Source organism: Sebastes umbrosus, chromosome 8 (genome assembly GCF_015220745.1).
Source record: "Sebastes umbrosus isolate fSebUmb1 chromosome 8, fSebUmb1.pri, whole genome shotgun sequence".
NCBI lineage: Eukaryota > Metazoa > Chordata > Actinopteri > Perciformes > Sebastidae > Sebastes > Sebastes umbrosus.
Window position 1 is genome coordinate 35,116,805 of NC_051276.1, and position 19,650 is coordinate 35,136,454.

Sequence of the window (19,650 nt, forward strand, 5' to 3'; positions counted from 1 at the left end):
AGATGCAACAAAGCAGCCCCATAACATAACCGAGCCTCCTCCATGTTTCACATTAGGTACAGTGTTCTTTTCTTTGGATGCTTCATCTCTTCGTCTGTGAACATAGAGCTGATGTGACTTGCCAAAAAGCTCCAGTTTTGTCTCATCTGTCTAAAGGACATTCTCCCAGAAGCTTTGTGGCTTGTCAATATGCATTTTGGAAAATTCCAGTCTCGCTTTTTTATGATTTGGTGTCCTCCTGGGTTGTCTTCCATTAAGTCCACTTTGGCTCAAACAGTGACGGATGGTGCGATCTGACACTGATGTACCTTGACCTTGGAGTTCACCTCTAATGTCTTTGGAAGTTGTTCTGGGCTCTTTGGTTACCATTCGTATTATCCGTCTCTTCAATATGTCATCAATGTTCCTCTTGCGGCCACGTCCAGGGAGGTTGGCTACAGTCCCATGGACCTTAAACTTCTGAATAATATGTGCAGCTGTAGTCACAGGAACATCAGGCTGCTTGGAGATGGTCTTATAGCCTTTACCTTTAACATGAAGGTCTATAATGTTCTTTCTGATCTCCTGAGACAACTCTCTCCTTAGCTTTCTGTGGTCCATGTTCAGTGTGGTACACACCAAGATACCAAACAGCATAGTGACTACTTTTCACCCTTTAAATAGGCAGACTGACTGATTACAAGTTTGAAGACACTTGTGATGCTAATTACAGGACACACCTTAGTTTAATATGTCCCTATGGTCAAATTATTTTACATCTTTTCTAGGGCTACCATCATTTTTGTCTAGGCCAGTTTCATCAGTTTGTTTTTTAAAATGATTCTGTTGAACCACAATTCAAAAGCAACAGCTGATTTTCATTAGTTACAGTTTTTCTCAATTGTTTACACACAAACACTGGTACTTGACACACAATGACCACAACATGTAACTCATGCACCAACCCCCTGAACCAATTCTGCTAAACTACAAGCACAATTCCTGCTTTACACTCAAATTGCAGTTCTAAAACACACTTTTTTCAAAACACTACACACAATTCTCTGCATTTGGCACAATTTTCATGAAGAAAATCTCGTTTTCAAAAGGAACACACTGTCATTCAAAATTATAAAGACAATTGCCCTGCTATGCACACTGACTCATCACATGGGCAAACACCTGTCACACAGTGTTACAATTAGCAATCAGTTGATGCTTTTCATGGCTGGATTCGACATGCTAAGCGATATTTCCCCCGCTGCTTGGCCAGGGAAAACATTGCTTGTGATGTGGATGAGGTGCTGTGGCCAGACCGAAACAGAAGAGAGGATGCAGCATAGTTTTTTTTTTTCCACTGTATGTGCAACTTTGTGTTGGTTGGGATGTACACTGTGTACATTGGTTTTGTGGGGAAAATAAAATATATTTGTTACCATGTATATGTGTGTTCTGAGTATAAAAACAATATTCTAAAATATTTTACAACACACTGATGTATGTACTGTCTGTAGTAAGTGTAACACTGAACAAAAAAAAGGCCTAAGTCATTATGATGAATGGAGAAGAAGTGTTTTCCATTCATCATAGTGTTTTACATTGAGCACATCAGTGTTCAACTGGTTCTTATAAATGTCTATTCATATGATGGTGTGTGTGTGTCATTTGAAAACAAAATACCATTTTGAGAAGAAATAACATTGTTTTGAATGTAAAGTTTCATTTTGCAGGAGAATTGAGGGGTTTTGCCCATTGTGTGTGTGTTTTTTGATTTGTATGTAGAGTTCTGAGAGTATGAGGCATGCTTTCAGAAAATGTGTGTAAACAATCGAGAAAAACTGTAATTTTCAGTAAATTTTTATTTATTATTACTTTTGTCAGTTTCAAGTTATTTCAGTGACCATTGTGGGTTTTTCTCTCTTTAACGGAACGTTACCAACAACTTTGCCTAGGTCTGTACATTCACTGATCTGGAGGTCAGAGGTCAAGGGACCCCTTTGAAAATGGACATGACAGCGCAAGTTTGGAGCGTTATTTAACCTCCTTCATGACCAGCTAGTATGACATGGTTGGTACCGATGGATTCATCAGGTTCTGTAGTTTCATATGATACCAGTATCTCCACTCTAACTTTAAAACTGAGCTGCTATAACCTCCGAAAGATCAATTGCATTAATGGTTGAAGAAATTAGTGGTGAGTTATGTTATTAACGCGTTAACTTTGACAGCTCTAGTATAAATCCCCAAATAGCTCATGAAATAAGGAATAATCCCACAACATTATTTCGTACTCATATTCAACATTAATTATTATTAGTTATTAGAAGGATATGTATTGTGTGTAGAGGTGCGACACAGACAGAAGAACATGTCAGCCTGCCGCGCCGCACCGCGAAGCTTCGAATACTTTCGAATATTTCTCACTGAAGCTTCAAAGCCCAAAAAATGGTATTGAGGACAGCCCTCGGAGATTAATTTAGTTCAATTAGTTTTACAGATGTGATGGAGTTCAGAATTCCTGCCAGGTTGAAGCATATGAACATTTTGGTGAATGTTGCTTTTGCCGTTAGCTGGAGTGCCACCATCAGGACTATCGACCCACAGAGCCAGTTGAGGAAGTTTAGCATAGAACTGGACCTGTGTGCAAAGTTTGGTTTAATATCATGCATGGGAAGGCAGATTTCCTCGTAAGAAGAAGAAGAACATACGACCTGCACAGTCTCAAACTATGACTGCTTTCACCGGGTGGAAGGTTATCACAAAGCAGGATGGTTTGTGATAACTTTCCAGTTCATCAAGATTATTCTTTTTGCCGAGAGGCGTCCCAGCGTGAGAAGACGGTTCGTAGGAAAAGAGCAAACCGCTTCAAATTTATGTTCCAGCAAACATAATAATAATACAGAGCCCACGTCGGAGCTGGGCTCCATGACGAACACTAGACGGCGTTGCACTTCCTCAGTAAGGGGCAGCTGGTGAAGTCGGCATCGATGCAGACTCGCTGTTGGAGGGTTTTATGACCCACTTCCACTCCCCGCTAACTGGTTTGGGATGGACCTTGATGTGGCGGACCCTCCATGCGTACGGAGTGGAAGTAGGTAGAGAAAGGATGAAGGTGGTGGTTTGGAAGTGGGCCGGTCTGTCCGCTGATGGTAAAACCACTGGAGCAATGACGCCAGGTTAGCACCGAGCTAATTAAATTCTGCAAGACTGAAGCGACCGACTTCATACAAAAAGACTGCAGAGGGGAAATCCAAACGTTCCCACTCTCATGTTTCTTTAGTTCTGATCTGACTGTGTCTACTTTATTCCCCCCATCAACCCAAAAATCAAAGATTAAAGACATTTCCCTCACAATTTTGTGGTATTTTCTTTTTCATTTATAAGAGGCAACATGTTTTATACTTCCTCTGAATATAATCCATTTAATCTTATTTCTGTATATGTATTATGATACCTTTGTTAACACCTTATTTTGAAAACCGGACGTAGTCACTCCGAGTCACACGTGTATCCTTCCGCTAACTTCAGAGTTAATTATCTTTTTATCTCGAGATAAAAATGTTTGTTTTCTTGAGTTAAGGACATAATTAAACGGTATCCGTTTAGGGCTTCTGTACCAAAATATTAGAAAGTTATAACAATCCCTCCTGAGGGAACATGTGTGTATTAAATGTCATGGCATGGCTGACATTAAATGTTTTCTTCACTGTTTAATAATTAAAAATTAAAAATACATGACTTGAGTTCTTGTAGGGTGTGAATGAATGGAAATTACATGTGACAATGACAATGAAATGCTGTGTAAACTTTTGTAAGATTAAATTATCTGAAATGATTGATTTGCTCTCATCAACAATTAGGACCAAATGTGGTTCAGGGTCACAGATGCAGGTGACGCATTAACACGTGTCCTGTAGACACACACAGGTGCACAAACAGCATCAACAAGTTATCAGATGTGGACATGTTGGCTGCGTCCTCGCTGTGTTGTAATGTCTGCCCACGCCCTAATTAAACATGTGGGCTGAGGACTAATATTTGATATGTGTGGCTCCAAACTAGACACTCTTTGACAGCGGGTCTTTCGAGGACATTTAGCACATTGTGAACTCCGGCTCAGTGGAGACCCGTCTTTTACATGAATAAAAGTTAAATTATGGTATTAAAACATACAAGGATAAAAAGATGACGAGTAAAAACATGCATCATCATTAAGTAGTGCAACATGGGGGCAAGCAGAGGATGTTAGAGGATGTTATATATCTGATAAGGTTTGCATCATGCACCAGGCTTTCACCTAACTCTAACTAATTCAGCCACGTCATTATTAGATGCTCAGAGCGACTGACGTAGAATAAAGAGAGAGAAAGTCCACGTAGGACGGGTGGGAGGTGAGGTTTGATGAAATGCTAAATATTCCATACTAGTCCTAGCCTGGAGTGTGTAGGAAAGGAGGAAACGAGGAAAGAAGCAGAAGCAGATGGACTCATTTAAAAGGCTAGAGAGGGATGGGTTAGCTTACCGAGTTAGTGGTCCCGTTGGCGGGCTAGCAATTAGCGGGTCCTCCAGACGAGGCCTCATCAGCGCTGGTCTCTGCTCTTGTGAGCAGCGAGCTCCGTCTTGGTGGGTTACTTCAGTTCAGTTTATGTTGTTGGTGGATGGATCCCTGAAATACAACAGTGCTGGTTTTACTAAAGTTCATGAGCTGGAAGAGTGAAGCTGCAGTGTGTCCAGAGACCGTCAAACTCCGTCATCTCCCATGCTGATTCAACTTGCACACACCACACCTCATTATTATGTCTCAATGAAAATTAGTCCAAAATGTTTAGCGCCGATAAAGTGTGGGCTCCTCAATCTAAAAGTACGCTGATGCATTGTAATACATTCCCAGGTTCACAAGGATTTACAATAATCGCTTTATAGATGAAGGCTTTCATATTTCCAATCTCCTCTTGGATTTGTGACAGAAGGTGTAGCACAAGGTCAGGAAACAAATGAAGTTTTGAGAGCAGGACAAAAAAAAAGACCCAAAATGACTACAAAGAGACACAACATGACTACAAAGACACACAACATGACTACAAAGAGACACAAAATGACTACAAAGAGACACAAAATGATTACAAAGAGACACAACATGACTACAAAGAGACACAAAATGACTACAAAGAGACACAAAATGACTATAAAGAGACACAGCATGACTACAAAGCGACACAAAATGACTACAAAGAGACACAAAATGATTACAAAGAGACACAAAATGATTACAAAGAGACACAAAATGATTACAAAGAGACACAACATGACTACAAAGAGACACAACATGACTACAAAGAGACCCAAAATGACTACACAGAGACACAAAATGACTATAAAGAGACACAGCATGACTACAAAGCGACACAAAATGACTACAAAGGCGAAAACATGACTACAAAGAGACACAAAATGACTACAAAGGCGAAAACATGACTACAAAGAGACACAAAATGACTACAAAGGCGAAAACATGACTACAAAGAGACAAAAAATTACTACAAAGAGACACAACATAACTACAAAACGACACAAAATGACTACAAAGACACTAAGTGACTACAAAGAGACACAAAATGACTACAAAAGCGAAAACATGACTACAAAGAGACACAAAATGACTACAAAAGCGAAAACATGACTACAAAGAGACACAAAATGAATTTAAAGAGACACAAAATGACTACAATGAGAGAGAAAGTAACTACAAAAAGACACAAAAAGAGGCCAAACAACTATAAAGTCTGTGTGTCTTTGGTAGGAGAGGTGTTGGGGCCTTTTGCATGTCTATGCCCAGGGGCCCATTGTCTCATAATCCGCCCGTGGCTGGTGGTGTACTATTGTGGCTGGTGAGCTAACCGCCAACATGTTAGCCAGCTGGAAACATGCTAATGCTGCTGAGGGGGACAATAAGGACCGGTTTAAACGGACAACTTCCTCTCACCCCTTCATCATCATCGTTCATCCCCTTCCTCACATCCATCCTCAACATTCAGTGCTTCCTCATTTAATTAAACATTTTAAATGCCATGTTGTGGCGTGGTCCTTGCTAGGAAGGACCCCCCCCCCCCCCCCCCTATTTTTAAGGTCTCAAGTAGTTCCTAATTTCTTTGGGTGAAATTCACCTTTCAAACTGACAGTTTGGTCGAGTTACTATCTATTAACCAGTAACCCAGACTTTGAGAAAAACACAAATGTCATATTAAATCACTCTATTTCCTCATTCACAACATCTCTTACTAAAAGGCAGGAAAAGGGTATCCAATATAGGCTCTATATACCTACACAAATATACTATGAACTGTGCTTATCTTTGACCTGTTAAAATCTATTATTGCTTGGTACTTTTTCCTCCTGTACTGGCAGGAGAAATGTTTGTGTTTAAAAAACCAACAGCGTGGGATGTGGTGCCCTTTGATTTGTTGACCTACATCCAAACTGATGCTCTTAAAAAAAAGGCATAAACAGATGTGATGAAACTCATGAAGACAAGTGTATATAAAGCTGCTGTTTTCTCTTGTTCAGCACCTCCACACAGGAAGACCACGGATCATCCTTCAACAGGTTAGCTACCACTCTCCTCTCCTCTCTTTGCTCTCTCTCCACATCCTCTCTCCTCACTACGATGCTGCTCTGTTCACTTCAACCTCCCTTCAGGATTATTAGTAAGCTGTCTCTTTGCTTTTAAAGCTTCATCATCATCATCTTCAACATCTGCATCATCTCCACCATGAAGATGCTGACTGTGTCTCTACTCGTTTGTGCCTTGATGGCTCTGGCTGCAACCCAAGGTGAGTATCACTGTTAAACTTCCTCTGTGGAGTTACAAGTACAACGCAGGGATAGATACATGTGCAGATACATGTGCAGACACATGTATAGATAGATGTGTGTATATATATATATGTGCAAATAGAAGAGTAGATACATGTGCAGATAGAAGTGTAAATAAATGTGTAGATACATGTGCAGATAGATTTGTGTATATATATGTGCAGATAGAAGAGTATATACATGTGTAGTAGATACATGTGCAGTAGATACATGTGTAGTAGATACATGTGCAGTAGATACATGTGTAGTAGATACATTTGTAGATACACGTGCAGATAGATGTGTGTATATATATGTGCAGATAGAAGAGTATATACATGTGTAGTAGATACATATGCAGTAGATACATGTGTAGTAGATACATGTGCAGTAGATACATGTGTAGTAGATACATTTGTAGATACATATGTAGTAGATACATGTGTAGATACACGTGCAGATAGATGTGTGTATATATATGTGCAGATAGAAGAGTAGATACATGTGTAGTAGATACATATGCAGTAGATACATGTGTAGTAGATACATGTGCAGTAGATACATGTGTAGTAGATACATGTTTAGATACATGTGTATAAGTATTAGGGGTCGAACTGTTCACAAAATTCACGGTTGGGTTCATATCACGGTTTTGGGGTAATGGTTTTTGGTTCGTTTCATTTATGTTACAGCGAGGAGGTCATGTTCTGATTTCAAAATGCTTTTCATTTATTTGACAAAAATAAGCTAACAAATGTTTGCCTTAACAAAAGGAACATAAACTCTTCTTTGGTGTCCAATCTTAAATGAAAGAACAGGTCATCTACAGTAATTAGTGCAAACAAAAAATGCAACTTTGTTATTTTCATATAAATATGATATAATTATAGACTAAAGCCATGAACATAAATTGAAGCATAAACTCAACCAGAAGTAAACAAAAAAAAAAAAAGAGAGAACAGTATAACATATGTCTCAATTCCCTGATTATCAGCTCTTAATTGAAAGATTAGTTTTTCCACTCACAAAGTGCAGTATTTGGAGGAATACAGTTAGATTTATGTACCACAGTGTTTTTTAAAAATAATTTATGAATATAAAACACATTACAGGGATTGTGCTGCTGGAATTACCGTGTTGCTTAAGTGTATAGCGCGCCTCAAGTAACGTTACATTAATCATATGCTGAAATCCAGCGTCCTCTACGACTGCATAAGGCTGCATATCTTTCACTATAAACCTCCCCGATGCTTTAGTTGTGTTTATGCCCCGTCTGAATCTGCATGTAGAGGCTGTTTAAATGCTGTGGGGAGGAGTTAGTCTTTCATACCCGACTCTCTCCTTCTTGCTCTATCGACGGCCACACCGGGGTGATGTCTTCGTAAATGGTTCATCATATTTGTAATATTGCCGCTAGCATAAACCAGACGTGTTGCACAGTGCTGCTTACACATAGTCGCCGTTTTATCCACCACTTTCTTTCCGTCATTTTCATGGTAACACTAAATCCGTAATGCTCCCATACAGCAGAGCCAAACGATGCTGGTGGATCCTCTAACGGGACTTTATCGTGTCCACTTGCCATTTCCTAAACTGACTGACAGCTGCACTCGCCACTTCATTCGTGTCAACTCAGAAGTTTTTTCCCCCCGATAACTTTATTTGAATTTTTTTTTTTTTTTTCTGCGCATGCCCTTTTGACTGAAAACTGTGAGGCTCCCCATTTGTAGTATGACAATAAACGGGAGCCAAACTCTACATGCAAAAAAGCACACAATGGGCCTTATAACCTATTTCAAATGAACCGAACAATTCATACACGACCCGAACCGTGAATAGCGAACCCAACGGTTCGGATTTTTTAACCAAACCGTTCCATCCCTAATACATATATGTGCAGATAGAAGAGTAGATACATGTGCAGTAGATACATGTGCAGATATACTGTACGTGCAGTAGATACATGTGCAGATACATGTGTAGATAGAAGAGTAGATATATGTGCAGTAGATACATGTGTAGATAGATGTGTAGATACATGTGTAGATGCATGTGTAGATACATGTGCAGATACATGTGTAGATAGATGTGTAAATGCATGTGCAGATACATGTGTAGATACAGTACATGTATATATATATGTGCAGACTCAGACTCCACAGCTACACCTTTATTTGCTGTTAAATGACAATGTTATTAAATTACTGGTAATTCTCTGTTTGTCTTCATAGACGACGTGGTCGAGCCAAGTCAAGCACCAGAAGCGACAGCCGCGCCAGACGGGACAGCCGCGCCAGACGGGACAGACGCGACATTGACAGACGCGCTAGGTGTTATCCCGATACAGTAGATACATGTGTAGATACATGTGTAGATACAGTACATGTATATCCAATCCAATCCAAATTTATTTACAAAACACATTTAAAAACAACAAAAGTTGACCAAAGTACTATACAATTATACATAAAAGACATAAAAACAACACAATTAAACACTGAGACCAACTTAAAACCAACAGGACATTAAAATAATAAAAGCGTTAAGACCAATAGGAGAGGAAAAAGGATTAAAATAGTCAACTCTCATGCCGAGCCAAAAGCCAAGGAATAAAAGTGTGTTTGAGGTTTGATTTAAAAGCAGGCAGTGTGGGGGACAGCCGAACATGTGGAGGCAGAGCGTTCCAGAGCTTTGGAGCTGCAACTGCAAAGGCTCGGTCAGCCCTGAGCTTCAACCTATAGACCTCGGGACAGTCAGAAGCAACTGGTCAGTTGATCTGAGTGTCCTTGATAAAAGATGTGGTTTTAAAAGATCAGAGAGATAGGTCGGAGCTTGCCCATTTAATGATTTATATGTTAATTATAACAATTTTAAAATCAATCCTAAAACGAACAGGGAGCCAGTGAAGTGAAGCCAGAATCGGGGAGATGTGCTCACGTTTACGTGTACCAGTTAAAAGACGAGCTGCCGCGTTCTCAACGAGCTGCAGGCGAGACAAAGAGGCTTGGCTAACGCCAACGTAAAGTGAATTACAATAATCAAGACGTGTGTTGATAAAAGCATGCATTACCTTTTTAAAGTCATTAAAAGATAAAAAAGGACTTAACCCTGGATAAAAGTCGCAGTTGGGAAAAACTTGATTTCACAACTTCGTTTATTTGCTCATCCATTTTAAAATCATTGTCCATAATGACCCCTAGATTCTTTACCGCAGGAAGGACAAAAGGTTCCAGAAGGGAAAGATCCATGTTGGGGTCGTTTCTGCCTCCATTGTGTCCAAAAATAATAACTTCAGTTTTTTCGTCATTGAGCTTGAAAAAAATGTAAAGTCATCCAGTCTTTGATGTCTTTGAGACAGGCTAGCAATGTGCCCAAAGAGTTTGAGTTATTATTTTTCAAGGGCAGGTAAAGCTGTGTGTCGTCCGCATACAAGTGGAAAGATACTCCATACTTTCTAATAATGGACCCCAGGAGAAGTATATACAAGGAAAATAAAATTGGACCAAGTATAGAGCCTTGGGGGACTCCACATGCAGCTGTGAGATCTAAAAGCATAAGAATGGCTGAATCGCCAGAATCAACAGTTCATTCAAAAGCTTTAAAAGTGCAGTTTCAGTGCTGTGAAGTGCTTTAAAACCAGATTGGAACACCTCAAGGATGCCATTTTTGTCTGAAAAAGTTTGAAGTTGAATAAAAACAGCTTTCTCCAAGACTTTAGAAAGGAAGGGGAGTTTGGAAATTGGTCTAAAATTGGAGAGGACTGAGGTGTCCAAGTTAGTTTTTTTTTGAAGTGGCTGCACAATAGCATGTTTAAAATGAGCTGGAACTACACTAGAGGCCAGGCTACTGTTGATGATTGCCTGGATGGTTGGTCCAATGGCATCAAAAACCTCGTATCTGCACCAGCTTTCCCTTAAAATGTCAAAAGATACCTGGAGTTTATCTTTTTTCCACCTACATACATATATATATATATATGTATATATATATATGTGTGCAGATAGAAGAGTGCAGCCCTCAGACTCCACAGCTACACCTCTATTTGCTGTTAAATGACAATGTTATTAAATTACTGGCAATTCTCTGTTTGTCTTCATAGACAATTCCACCGAAGCCCAAGCAGTGGAATTTTTCCCGTTCCAATGTCGCTTTTACGGCTTCGTTGACACACGGATGACTTGGGTTGACGCTGAGGTAACTAGTGAAATGTTTCTACAAGTTCATTCTGCTGGTGTTGACTTGTTGCACAGCTGACTAATCAGCATTTTCTCCTGACTTGGTGTCTCTATGTTACTCTTGTTATTGAACTAACTATATCTAACTATAAGGCAAGGGATCGATTGATTTACACAGGCGCCCAAAGGAAGCGCTTTTACATTTTCTCATACTTTCCTGACATTTTGGGACTTCCGCCTTTCTTCTGCCTTTTTTCAACATTTTTTGCACTTTAATTGATAAACTTTCCGACATTTATCAGACTATTTTTCTGATTTTTTTTTGCTTTTCATTCGCCTTTTTCTGGCATTTTTCAAAATATTTGCACTTTTTTCAAAAACATGTCCAACGTTGTTCGGACATTTATTTTTTTCAGCCTTTTCCTGCCTTTTTCGGACACTCTCCTGACTTTTCTTCTGATTTTCTTCCACCTTTTTCTGACTTTTTTTCGTATATTTTTCAAAATTTTGTATCCTTTTTTTTCGGAAATTTTTCGAACACTTTTCGAACATTTTTCAGACTTTTTTTCCAACTTTCATCCGCCTTATTGTGGACGAAGTTATTACAATTCATCCTGAGGTGAACATGAACGATGAACCACATTTCATCATAATCCATCCAATAGTTGTTCCAGAAATTTCACTCAAAGAAACAAATGTGAACCTTGTGGTGTCGATAAGGAAAAGTCAGAGGATCAAAAGGGTCAGTGGGGTTCATCATCTGGGAACCATGACGGTATGAACCAAATGATGTGCCAATCAATGTCACAGATGTTGAGATATTTAGCATTTTTAGCTGCTGGTGGCGCTACAGGAGTAGGCTACACAGCTAGCGTTGGTGAAAATCAAGCAACAAAACCTCCTAATTAAAGCTGTCAATGTAAGCAGAGACCACAGTACAACGGTGAAGTTAAACACTGAATAACTTCCATCACTTCTTCTACAAATATTCACGTCAACCAGCTCAATATTTGAGCCAAACCTTCCTCCACCATCCTCCTGCTGATGGAGGAGAGGACCACATGTACAGCATTAGAGTGCAGCTTCATATCTGATTGTCTGTCTGTCCATCTCCCCTGTAGAAACACTGCCAGACCATGGGTGCAAACCTCGCATCGGTGCACAATCACGATGAGCATCAGTACCTTCTGCAGATGATACATCACAAACGTGCTAATCAAGAAGCCTGGGTTGGAGGCTCTGACTGCCAAGAGGTAATTTATCACTACAGCAGGTCTGATTACTGATAGGATGACACTTTTTAACTTCTACATCTTTTTCTTTTCTGTCTTATAGAACGGCAAGTGGCTCTGGAGTGATGGCAGCGCGTTCGAACATACAGAGTGGTGTGATGGGAAACCTGATGATCCATGTGGCGTCCAGAATTGTCTCCAGATGAACTATGGAGGTAAGTCACAACATATTGTAGAGCACTACAGGAATCAGTCCTAAAAAAAACCAAAAGTGAGTTAGCATTTTTAGCACTTCCTGTTCCCCTCATCTGGAAGTCAATGGGTTTTTAGTCAGATGTCTGAAATAAGGTTTGTGGTTAACACAAGCTCTGACTGACTCTTGTGTTTCTTGTGTTCACAGTCGATTTCTGCTGGGATGATACTGAGTGTTCCGCCACTCGCTCATTTGTCTGTGCCAAGCCAGATCCCTGCTGTCCAGAATCACCCTGTCCCGTGGAGGTCCCATCTGATCAGTAGCTCCTGAGCTGACACACACAGAGACACCAACCAAACACACAAACACCTGCTGGATGTGACCGTGTGAATGTCTTTGTGTGTCATATATCAGTCTCATGTGTAATCACATCTTTTATAATTTGGCTGTAACGCTGCTGACGGGATGAAGCGACAAGTGACGTAACAGGAGCTGGACTTCCTCTTTGACCTTTAATGAGAGGAGGCTGAATGTGTTATGAAAAGACGGCTTTTTAGCACAAACTAATCTTTGATACCCAATTAAAACTCTTGAGCATTTGAACAGGCTGGTCTCAGATTCTTTTGTTAAATCTAATCTTTTTAACTTTCAGGTCAATATGTACTATAATAATGATATAAAAAAAGATGCAACTTAAACACCGTTTTCAAGGTGCCCAAAAAGTGTGTTGCACATCTCTCTCAGCTCATAAGGCCACGCCCCATTTTGGGGGATAGAAAACTGAAGATCTCATAGACTTCAATGCGATTTAACGTGTTTGGATTGTAATTTTGACGACGCTACAACTGTAGAGTACCCATATACTGACATTTCTGTTCTCTGCATTCAAACGGCCCCGATGGAGCTGACCATGGATGGGTAAAGAGAACGCAGCTGACGGGAGAGCTAGAGACCACCTTGGAGAAGTTAGAGGAAGTAGACACGTGGGACTACGTCTGCTTTTCAAAATAAGGTGTTAACAAAGGGAACTGTATATACAAAATACATCTATTGAAATAAGATTGATGGATTATATTCACCAGAAGTATAAAGAAAATACCACTAATCTGTGAGGGAAATGTCTTTATTCTTTGATTTTTGGGTTGCTGGATAATAAATAATTCCTGACAATGACTGATGTATTTGACTTCAGGACATCTCTGACTACATACATGCTGAAAATCAAACATTTTTACTGGATTCATTTAAAGTAAAAGTCCCTAGAAGTGTATGATTCAACTTTTCCCCATGGTCTAGTGTTAAAAAAGTTATCAAAAATCACTATAAAATCATAATATCAAATCGCGATACTTAAAAATCGCAATACATTTAGAATCGGCACCCAAATATCGTGATAGTATTGAGTCGGGAGATAGGTGAATCGCCCCAGTCTTACTGCCTATGTAGACACATCTTACTATCTGAATAATGCACCCTTTAAATAGCAGGAAAATACTGCGCCAGATGTTGACTAGGTTTTTGTTGGACATTGGCGCAATTGCTTTCTGCTGCCTCAAGATAGCAACGCGCCAACAAAGCACCAGACCACCTCTCATTTTAAGACCAACTGTCTGAAACTAGCAATGACAGTTGCTCCGCGCTGTGTAAGATAGGGCCCTGAGCTGGGTCTGAAATGAACGTTCTTCACTTCCTGCCACTGTGACAGACAAGTCATTTTTTTTTGTCGGTGTAGGGATTTGGCAGTAACAGGTTTGGTTATTAGCAAATTAATTAATAAATAATAATTTAATTATTAATATTAATAAAAATTATCAAAAAACATTAATAATAAACGGGGCACCACCCTGGAATCAGGGACCAATAACCAAAACGTTAATATAGTCTCATTAAATATACTAAACTATCAATTTGGAACGTGGATTAATAATTAAATTAATAACTATAACCAAAATAGATAGTAAAGGTTGAAGGATATCGGAGTTCTTGACATAACAGAGGTTGGCATTATTCACTCTTGTACAACATTAAACAGACCAGCATGTATATTCCACAAACATTTATTTACAAGATAATAAAGGTTTAAAACACAATATTAATCTAACTAAATAACTAAACTCAACAAGCCAAACAAAGTGTGTGAGCATGCGTGTGTGTGTGTGTGTGTGTGTGTGTGTGTGTGTGTGAGACAGAGAGAGAGAGAGAGAGAGAGAAACAGAGAGAGAGAGAGAGAGAGAGAGAGAGAGAGAGAGAGACAGAGAGAGGGAGAGAGAGAGAGAGAGAGACAGAGAGAGGGAGAGAGAGAGAGAGAGAGACAGAGAGAGAGAGACAAGATGGCTTCTTGTCTCAAGATGTCTGCCTACAGACAAAAGGGACGAGCACTGTAAAACTACAAAGATGGCGGGATCAAAGATGGCCGCCAACATGTCACCACATGGCCTCTTTGTTCTTCGGAACACATGTGCTCAGGAAGGACAGAGAGGGGGGTGATGTGGGGGTTAAGATTATCTGAAGTTGTATGTTTATGTTTAACTAATTCACAGTTTCTGTATGGGATCTTAATGTGTGTCAGATAAAGCAGTGGGTTAGAAAAGATGGTTAGTTTGCATGCAAGACCTCGTCTATGTGAGGCATAACTGAACACATCAGATGTGGCAGAGCCAGCAACTCAAATATCATAACCACAAATAATATCACGACAGTCAAACTCAATGAATAACATTAAACCAAATCAATACAAGTACATTCTACAAATCAAGGTTGAACAGTCTTGCTCAGTCACGTGTAATTGCTACTGCTAAGGTAAGCCCAATACATTACCGATCCATGGAAGAAACAGGTTTGTAATTCCATGTGTTGAAGTTGTGGTTCCAAGTCAAAGATGTCGTCTTTGCTCTGCTCAAATCAAGTTGTGCAGATTGGAGGAAGCTGGTCGCTCCAATACTTTCTTCCCAGCAGCTTGATAGCTTGATGCTAACTTCCTTGCAGTTGTTGCTTGAAGTTAGTTGGTAAAAAGGCAGGCCCTCGCGTCTTCTGCCTTAAAAGATCGTTGTGTTCCTATGGCTGTTTCCTAACAGGCAATATATCAGAGCAGAGCTGCTTCTACAGCTTCTGGTCTGGAGAGCAGCAGCTCACCTCCACAGGTTAGGAGAGGTGAGAAGGGAGATGAAGAGCAGAAAAAGTAGGAACAAAGAGATTCCTCTGATTTTGTCTTGGTTGAATTTCACACCTATTTGTGAATGCTACAGTAGCCTGTGGCTACTGAGCTGAGTGCTCAGCCAATGGCTATTGAGCTGAGCTGAGTCCATGGGTCAAGGATCATGTTACTGAGTTCATGTGGTCACTTGCCACCAGTCAAATTGGTGGGTCCCTACATTGGACACTCAGAAATTTTATCTGCCACCTTTGAAATCTCTGCGCTAAATGAAGGAATAACATTTAAGATCTGATGTCATTACATTTTCGATATATTTACATAAAAAACATTATATACACGGTAAATTACAGTGTTTGATTTACACTCTAATATCTATTTTATATTGAGGTGAAAACATCTCCTTCAAACAACTGGATTTATTCAAGTTTCTCACCAAAAACTTAATTTTACGAGATTACATTTGAACACATCATGATAACTAGGGATGCACTACTGACTACAGACACACAAAATGACTACAAAGCGACACAAAATGACTACAGAGACACAAAATGACTACAAATAGACACAAAATGACAAAAATGAGAAACAAAATGACTACGAAGACACTAATGACTACAAAGAGACACAACATGACTACAAAGAGACACAACATGACTACAAAGAGACACAAAATGACTACAAATAGACACAACATGACTTTTTTTTCAGATCGAGTACAAGTATAAGTACTTTCAATTGGGTACTCGCCGATACGAGCACCAATACAAGTACTCCTCTGTGCCAACAAACCCTCGTTAACAACCAGCTGGAGGGTGTGAGCGACACACAGCGGATCAAGTGTCTTAATGAGTGTTTTAAATCCGGGCTTTTCAACTACGCTTACCGGTGTTGTGATGTAGGTGTTTACAGCGGCCTTGATTTTTTTCCATTTTTCACTTTTTTTGTCATATGGGATTGCTTTGGAAAGCGAGGAAGCCAGAGTCATTCGCCTCTGGACTGGTTCTGGTTGCTTTGGTCGTGTTCTCGCTACCGTACTCGCTTTGATGCTTCAGTTCTTTCGCTTTCTCCGGGCTCCGGGCTCCGGGCGCCGGGCTCCGGGCTCCGGGCTCCGGGCGCCGGGCTCCGAGCTCCGGGCGCCGGGCTTTCGCTCTCCGCTGCTTCCCTCCAAAAACAAAAACACGCCGGCTGAATACGTCACACACTCGCCCAGGAGAGCGGTCTGGATGGGGGCGGAGTCTGTGACGTATGCTTCTGTGTCTGAAAGGGAGCCGGAGGAGAAAGGAAATGCCAAAACGAGTCTCATGCCGGCGGGGTGGTTTAAAACATTTCAGTCAGGACCACTTTAGTCAAAGAACTTAATCCATTGCAGTAATATATACAGTATATTTGGCGGTATGGCTCTGCTCTGGGACCTCCCTGCCCATCCACACGCATACGTGGTTCCACGTGCCTATGTGGTAGCATAAGGCAAGGAGAGCACTCCTCCTTGCCCTTCCAGGTGCATACATGGAAAGTCAAAGGCAGGGAGAGCAGCAACAAAGACCCCCCTGGGTGCCAAACAGAGCCGGCATCAATGACAACAGAAATACATTGATTAAAGGTCTCATATTATGCCCATTCCAGGTTCATAGATGTATCCTAATGTTGTACTAGAACATGTTTACATGCTGCTTCCGTACCAAACTATTAGAAAGTTATAACAATCCCTCCTGAGGGAACATGTGTGTATTAAATGTCATGGCATGGCTGACATTGAATGTTTTCTTCAGTGATTAATAATAAAAAATAAAAAATACATGACTTGAGTTCTTGTAGGGTGTGAATGAATGGAAATGACAATGTGACAATGAAATGCTGTGTAAACTTTTGTAAGATGAAATGATCTGAAATGATTGATTTGCTTTCATCAACAATTAGGACCAAATGTGGTTCAGGGTCACAGATGCAGGTGACGCATTAACACGTGTCCTGTAGACACACACAGGTGCACAAACAGCATCTACAAGTTATCAGATGTGGACATGTTGGCTGCGTCCTCGCGGTGTTGTAATGTCTGCCCACGCCCTAATTAAACATGTGGACTGAGGACTAATATTTGATATGTGTGGCTCCAAACTAGACACTCTTTGACAGCGGGTCTTACGAGCACATTTAGCATATTAATAAATGCATAAATACATACATTTAAAAATAAATAATAATTATTATTAATACAATAAAAATGCACAATTAAATAATTTAATAATAAAATAAATAAATACATTAAATTTAAATTAATACAAATAGATTCATGAATAAATAAAAGGGAAAATAAGACAGAAGAGTAAATAAATAAGGGAATTAATACAAAGATAAATAAATAAAGAAGCAAATTAAATGTATAAAGAAAAGAATACAGAAATAAATAAGTTTGGGGAAATAAATAAGGGGTGAAATGCAAAGGGAAAATGGTGCATAAATAAATAAATGCATTAATACATGCATTTAAAAAAAGAAAATAATTATTATTAATATAATAGAAAATGCACAATTAAATAAATAAATAATAAAATAAAAAAGAAAATAAATAAACACATTGAAATTAAATAAATAAAAATAGATACATGAATAAATAAAAAAGAGAAAATAAGACAGAAGAGTAAATAAATAAGGGAATTGTTACAAAGATAAATAAATAAAGAAGCAAATTAAATGTATAAAGAAAAGAATACAGAAATAAAGAAGTTTGGGGAAATAAATAAGGGGTGAAATGCAAAGGGAAAATAGTGCAGAAATGAATAAATGCATTTATACAACATTTAAAAATAAATACTAATTATTATTAATATAATAAAAATGCACAATTAAATAAATAAATAATAAATTCAAAAAAATAAAATAAAATAAAATACATTAAAATTAAATTAATAAAAATAGATACATGAATAAATAAAAGGGACAATTAGACAGAAGAATAAATAAATAAGGGAATTAATACAAAGTAAATAAATAAAGAAGCAAATTAATCACATATTTATTTATTCATTGATTGATTGATTTTTTTATTTTTGCAGGTTCCATCCTCCGTATAGGAGAACTACAGTGGCTCCCTATGTAGATATAAACGACTCATTCTAAGGTAATGAAAACACAACGATTCCTATTTTCAGGTGATTATACACTAAAGAAAACACACTTTTTAATATTATATTACAGTTTCTTCCTCCTCCTCCTCCTTTTCCTCCTCCTCCTTTCCCTGGACTTTGACTGTGCAGCGCCTGCGGGAGACTCACACAAACACACACCAGTATGCAGACGTGTTAATACATGTTGTGTATGTTTGACTTGGACTTTATATGACATATAAAATATCGTTTTCATTATAGAAACAATCAGATCAACCGCTGTGTGGTCTCCTCTGTGTTCAGATGATTCCCCCTGAGGAGAGGAGAATGTGCACAGTTACAGTATGGAGGTTAATGACACAGAACACGTGTTATAATGGATTTAATCTTTATCTATATTGAAACCGGAGAGGTTGACCCCCTGACCCTCACAGTCTGCTGTTATTTTCAGGTCAAAATAGTTATTTTTTACTGCACATTATCAGTTCTTTTGTTACAAATGAAAATGAACTCTGGAGCCGAGGACACAGAGTGCTCACTGTCTGTTTTTATATGAGTGTCCATTACTCAGTTAGAATAAAAATAAAATCATTCACTGTTTATATTAGTAAATAAATGGTATTAATTAGGGCTGTCTATCGTTTAAAATATTTTAATCATGATTAATCACACATTTCTCTCCAATCACACAACCTGGACTTCCACTGCTATGCCGATGACACTCAGATCTACCTCAGCACCAACACCCCCCACAACCCACTGCTCTCCCACATCAACTCCTGCCTCTCCGCAATTAAAACCTGGATGCAATAGAATTTTCTTAAATTAAACAGTGACAAAACAGAACTCCACCCTCAGCAAAACCAACAACCTCACACTCACCATCGATGGCACCTCTGTTTCCCCCTCCCCCCAGGCACGCGACCTTGGCGTGATTCTTGACCTCACCCTCTCCCTT

The 19,650-nt window shown here is 39.2% G+C and overlaps 1 protein-coding gene and 1 long non-coding RNA gene across 2 annotated transcripts in view; both read left to right on the forward strand.

Moving 5' to 3' along the window:
• The window catches only part of LOC119492980 (actin, non-muscle 6.2-like), an 840,607-nt gene that overhangs the window by 482,709 nt on the left and 338,248 nt on the right, over positions 1-19,650 (forward strand). The window lies entirely within an intron of this gene.
• Positions 12,424-13,034, forward strand: LOC119493011. The gene is made up of 2 exons (XR_005207891.1): positions 12,424-12,453; positions 12,639-13,034. It is a non-coding gene; the product is annotated as an uncharacterized LOC119493011 (long non-coding RNA).